Source organism: Eriocheir sinensis, chromosome 5 (assembly GCF_024679095.1).
Source record: "Eriocheir sinensis breed Jianghai 21 chromosome 5, ASM2467909v1, whole genome shotgun sequence".
NCBI lineage: Eukaryota > Metazoa > Arthropoda > Malacostraca > Decapoda > Varunidae > Eriocheir > Eriocheir sinensis.
The window spans coordinates 2,372,218-2,378,217 of NC_066513.1; the positions used below are offsets into that span (position 1 = coordinate 2,372,218).

Here is a 6,000-nt window from a genome sequence, read left to right on the forward strand (position 1 = left end):
GGATGAGCTTGAGTAGAAAGTCGTGTGTGGCGAGGCCGCGGAAGGGGGGGAGGCATGCAGTTAGTAAAGTCAGAGTTCCGTCAGCATGAAAATATCGATAGAAGATAGAAAGAGAGGCAACATGGCGGCGAAATTTAAGAGGTAGAAGATTATCAATAAGAGGAGGAGAGCTGATGAGACGAAGAGCCTTAGACTCCACTCTGTCTAGAAGAGCTATGTGAGTGGAGCCCCCCAACACATGAGATGCATACTCCATACGAGAGCGGACAAGGCCCCTGTATATGGATAGCAGCTGCGAGGGAGAAGAACTGTCGAAGACGATACAGAACGCCCAACCTCGAGGAAGCTGATTTAGTGAGAGAGGAGATGTGAAGTTTCCAGTTAAGATTTTGAGTTAAGGATAGACCGAGGATATTTATTGCTGAAGAAGGTGACAGCTGAGTGTTGTCGAAGAATAGGGAATAGGTGTTTGGAAGATTGTGTCGAGTTGATATGTGGAGAAATTGAGTTTTTGAGGCATTGAAGGATACAAGGTTCCTTTTATAGGCCAGTCGACAGAGGTTAAAAAAAGGCGAATAAGGACAAAAATCAAGGAAAATGCAATGTAATAGGATACTTAGTTACATATTAATTTTGCACCCCCCTACCGCACCGGCTTTGGCCGCCATTTTGAAAAATGGAGGCATAAACAGTTTTTTTTTATAATTATATCACTTACGACTCACTTAAGCGGACAAAGTCGATATACAAAGTAATGTACATTACATCCCCTACAAAAAATCTTTTATACATTGTTTTAGTGCGGTGCGCGGTTTTGACGCTTGAGGAGCGAGAATGTGTGCATCATTTCTTTCATGGCCCGCGTTGCCTGATATAGAAAAGCAATACTTCTTGCAGGGGTGTCCCTCCTCCTTTATTATGTGTCCCTCCTCCTTTATTATGTGTCCCTCCTCCTTTACTCTGTGACCTTCCTCCTTTACTCTGTGTCCCTCCTTCTTTACTCTGGCGTTGGACAGACAGCGAATGCTCACTGGCGGAGTTACCACCTTTGCACCCAACCAATGTGCATACCTTAGATGAAGTGCGTGTGTGTGTGTGTGTGTGTGTGTGTGTGTGTGTGTGAGAGAGAGAGAGAGAGAGAGAGAGAGAGAGAGAGAGAGAGAGAGAGAGAGAGAGAGAGAGAGAGAGAGAGAGAGAGAGAGAGAGAGAGAGAGAGAGAGAGAGAGAGAGAGAGAGAGAGAGAGAGTTTATAGACGGAGAGCAGGGATGAAAGGAAGGGAAATATAGAGTAAAGAAAAGAAGAATAAAGAAACAGATGACTGAAGAGAAGCGGGAGCCCAGTGGGAGTAAGTCGGGAAGCCTGTGCGGCCGTCCCCGTGAGAGCCACACTCACTGTTGTTTGATCTCAACAGTTGTGTTAATACGATGTAGCTTAAAGATGTCGCCTGGTGAACTGTTTCTTGCTAAGTAAAGTCATCCAGTCAGTCATTCCAGCAATCAGTCAGTCACGGAAGGAAAACAATAAAGAGGGAAACGGATCCTGCGCCGCAAGCCGTCGCGAGGATTTCTTTGGATGTTTGGGCGCGTTCCCTTTGGCCTTCCGTCCCAGAACGGTGAACGCGGTGATCGGCGACTTTTCCCTATTTGTTTTTAATTTCATAATCCAGTCTGGTAGTCTTATTAAGCGAGATCCTGCATCTTCCCCCCTCGCCTCGGCGGGGTGCGAAGCGCCAGCGAGACCAAGGTCTCCCTGGCGAGCATGGCAGGAATGAAGATCTCCCGGCAGGGCGCCTCGGCGTCCCCCGGGGCCTCCACGGAGGTGCCGGAGATCTGCCGGCAACAAGCCCGGGCAGGTGCGGCTGGTTAGCCGTGGTAGGCAATTCACCTAGAAGAGCAAACTCCGAACAACAAACCCGGGCAGGTGGGGCTCGTTAGCCGTGGTAGGCAATTCACCTAGAAGAGCAAACTCCGAACAACAAACCCGGGCAGGTGGGGCTCGTTAGCCGTGGTAGGCAATTCACCTAGGAGAGCAAACTCCGAACAAAACACCATGTCAGGTGGAGGTCGTTAGCCTTGGTTGGCAATTCACCTAGGAGAGCAAACTCCGAACAACAAACCCGGGCAGGTGGAGCTCGTTAGCCGTGGTAGGCAATTCACCTAGGAGAGCAAACTCCGAACAACAAACCCGGGCAGGTGGAGCTCGTTAGCCGTGGTAGGCAATTCACCTAGGAGAGCAAACACAGAACAAGAAACCCGGGCCGGTGGGGCGCGTTAGCCGTGGTAGGCAATTCACCTAGGAGAGCAAACTCCGAACAACAAACCCGAGCAGGTGGGGCTCGTTAGCCATGGTAGGCAGTCTACCTAGGAGAGCAAACTCCGAACAACAAACCCGGGCAGGTGGAGGTCGTTAGCCGTGGTAGGCAGTCTGCCTAGGAGAGCAAACTCCGAACAATAAACCCGGGCAGGTTGAGGTCGTTAGCCGTGGTAGGCAGTCTGCCTAGGAGGGCAAACTCCGAACAATAAACCCGGGCAGGTGGGGCTCGTTAGCCGTGGTAGGCAGTCTGCCTAGGAGAGCAAACTCCGAACAACAAACCCGGGCAGGTGGGGCTCGTTAGCCGTGGCAGGCAGTTCATCTAGGAGAGGAACAACTCCGAACAATAAACCCGGGCAGGTGGAGCTCGTCAGCCGTGGCAGGCAGTTCATCTAGGAGAGGGACAACTCCAAACAAGAAACACGGGCAGGTGGAGTTCGTCAGCCGTGGCAGGCAGTCTGCCTAGGAGAGCAAACTCCAAACAATAAACCCGGGCAGGTGGAGCTCGTCAGCCGTGGCAGGCAGTTCATCTAGGAGAGGGACAACTCCGAACAAGAAACACGGGCAGGTGGAGCTCGTCAGCCGTGGCAGGCAGTTCATCTAGGAGAGGGACAATTCCGAACAAGAAACCCGGGCAGGTGGAGCTCGTTAGCCGTGGCAGGCAGTTCATCTAGGAGAGGGACAACTCCGAACAAGAAACCCGGGCAGGTGGAGCTCGTTAGATGTCGTAGACATCCACGTGATGGGAACACCAAAATGAAAAGGAGAATGAAAAAGAACACCAGAATAATGAAAACGAAGAAACGAAACATCAAGAAAACAAAATAAGAAACAGATCATCCACCTTTCGGCCCTAATTAACATCACCAAAATTATGGGTGGGTCTTTTCTGGGGAGAAAAAGGCTCATCCAGACCAAAGAACATCAAGAGGGATGATACAGAAAAGATAAAAGAACAACAAGAAAAGAATTAATACAAACATCGTCCACCTTTCGGCCCCAAGGAACATCACAAAATTATGGGTGGGTCTTTTCTGGGGAGAAAAAGGCTCATCCAGACCAAAGAACATCAGAACGGATGATACAGGAAAGATAAAAGACCAACATCAAGAAAAGAAGAAAAAAACATCATCCGCCTTTCGGCCACAAGTAACATCACAAAATTATGGGTGGGTCTCTTCTGGGAGGAAAGCGGCTCACCCAGACCAACGAACATCAACAAAAGGATGATATAGAAAACAACAAGAGCTAGAAAATGAACAGAATAACATCGAAAATGAAAACAAAACATCAAGGAAAGAAAACTATAAGAAACATCATCCACCTTTCGGCCCTCAGCAACATCACCAAAATTATGGGTGGGTCTCTTCTGGGAGGAAAGCGGCTCACCCAGACCAACGAACATCAACAAAAGGATGACAGGAAAAGAAAGAAAAGGAAAAAGAAAAAGAAGAGAGAGAAAAGAAAGAATAACACCAATTGAAAATAAAATGAAAGAAAGAAAAAGAAAAATATAAACAAAAAGAAAAAGAAAAAAATAACACTAAAAGAAAAGAAAGAAAAGAAAAACAAAAGAAAAGAAAAAAATAAAAGAAAAACAAAAAATAAACAAAAAATAAAAAATAAATAATAAATAAATATATAATACAATATACAATAAAATTAACTGTCTAGCTAACTTTGTCTTTAACTAGTATTAAACTACCTATCTAACAACCTAACTAACTAACTAACCAGCGAACCATCTAATAACTAGCCACTTAACTACAATATATATATATATATATATATATATATATATATATATATATATATATATATATATATATATATATATATATATATATATATATATATATATATATATATATACACTACTGCTACAATACGTATATAACTGCCTATTTAACTAACTTTTTTGTACAGAAAAGGAGACAGTTCAAGGGCGTGAAAAAAAAAAAACAATAATGAAAAAAAAAGCCCGCTACTTATTACACCTGAATAGAGTACAGAGGAGTGGCCAAAAAGAGAGGTCAATTTCGGGAGGAGAGGTTTCCTGATACCCTCCTCTTGAAAGAGTTCAAGTCGTAGGCAGAAGGAAATACAGATGAAGAAAGATTGTTCCAGAGTTTACCAGCGTGTGGGATGAAAGAGTCACATAACTCTTGCATAAGGGGTTTGGACAGTATAGGGATGAACTTGATTAGAAAGTCGTGTGAGGCGAGGCCGCGGGAGGGGGGCGAGGAATGCAGTTAGCAAGTTCAGAAGAGCAGTCAGCGTGGAAATATCTATAGAAGATAGAAAGAGAGGCAACATCGCGACGGAATTTAAGAGGTAGAAGACTATCAGTAAGAGGAGGAGAGCTGATGAGACGAAGAGCCTTAGACTCCACTCTGTCCAATAGAGCTGTGTGAGTGGAGCCCCCCCACACGTGAGATGCATACTGCATACGAGAGCGGACAAGGCACCTGTATATGGATAGCAACTGTGCGGAGGAGAAGAACTGGCGGAGACGATACAGAACGCCGAACCTCGAGGAAGCTGATTTAGTGAGAGAGGAGATGTGAAGTTTCCAGTTAAGATTTTGAGTTAAGGATAGACCGAGGATGTTTAGTGTTAAAGAAGGTGACAGCTGAGTGTTGTCGAAGAATAGGGGATAGGTATTTGGAAGATTGTGTCGAGTTGATAGGTGGATAAATTGAGTTATTGAGGCAATGAAGGACACAAGGTTTCTTCTAACCCAATCGAAAATGATAGCAAGGTCTAAGGTTAAGCGTTCTGCAGCCTCCAGTCTGGAGTCATGTACTTTCTGTTGGGATGGTCTTCTATTGAAAGAAGTTGAATAATGCAGAGTAGAATCGTCGGTGTATGAGTGGGCAGGACAGTTTGTTATGGAAAGAAGATCATTGATGAATAACAGGAAGAGAGTGGTTGATAGGACAGAGCCCTGTGGAGCACCACTGTTAACAGGTTTAGGGGAAGAACAGTGGCCGTCTACCACCGCAGAGATAGAACGGCCGGAAAGGAAACTGGAGATAGAGAAACAGAGAGAGGAATATAATCCGAAAGAAGGCAGTTTAGAATGCAAAGACGTGCCAGACTCTATCGAAGGCTTTCGATATGTCTAGCGCAACTGAGAAAGTTTCACCAAAACGGCTAAGAGAGAATGACCAAGAGTCAGTTAAGAGAGCAAGAAGATCGCCAGTAGAACGCCCCTTGCGGAACCCATACTGGCGATCAGATAGAAGGTTAGGAGTGGAAAGGTGTTTTTTAATCTTCCGGTTAAGGATTGATTCAAAAGCTTTAGATCCATTTAACGAGGAAAGTGTGGAGGGAAGGAGGAAGGAAAGTGTGAAAGGAAGGAAAAAGAGGAAGGAAGACAGAGGTGGTAAAGGGGCTAAGGGATCATCTTTGGACAAATCATATTATTACGTTTATTTGCAAAGGTACTTTTCGTTTCTTTATCACAACATACTTTTTGCTCTCTCCCTCTGTCAATATTGTTACCTTCATCTTCTCCTCCTCCTCCATCTCTTCCTTCTCCTCTATGATTTTCTTCCTTCTCCTCCTCCCGTTCTTCAGTAGAAAGCAGTTTCACTGAAAACTATTGTAGCCAGGGCAGCATGCACTAGTCTATGCGCCCTGAGTGCTCTTGCATAAGCATGACCAGTCAACATTTTGTCCATAGA

General features: G+C 45.3%; 2 long non-coding RNA genes across 2 annotated transcripts; one reads left to right on the plus strand and one right to left on the minus strand.

Annotated features, from left to right (window-relative positions):
• Positions 1-1,328: 1,328 nt before the first annotated feature.
• LOC126982529 (uncharacterized) lies at positions 1,329-2,464 on the minus strand. The gene is made up of 3 exons (XR_007735217.1): positions 2,294-2,464; positions 2,090-2,225; positions 1,329-2,021 (listed from the first exon to the last, which is right to left on the minus strand). It is a non-coding gene; the product is annotated as an uncharacterized LOC126982529 (long non-coding RNA).
• Positions 2,100-3,784, plus strand: LOC126982528 (uncharacterized). Its single transcript, XR_007735216.1, has 2 exons — positions 2,100-2,193; positions 2,810-3,784. It is a non-coding gene; the product is annotated as an uncharacterized LOC126982528 (long non-coding RNA).
• The last annotated feature ends 2,216 nt before the right edge of the window (positions 3,785-6,000 follow it).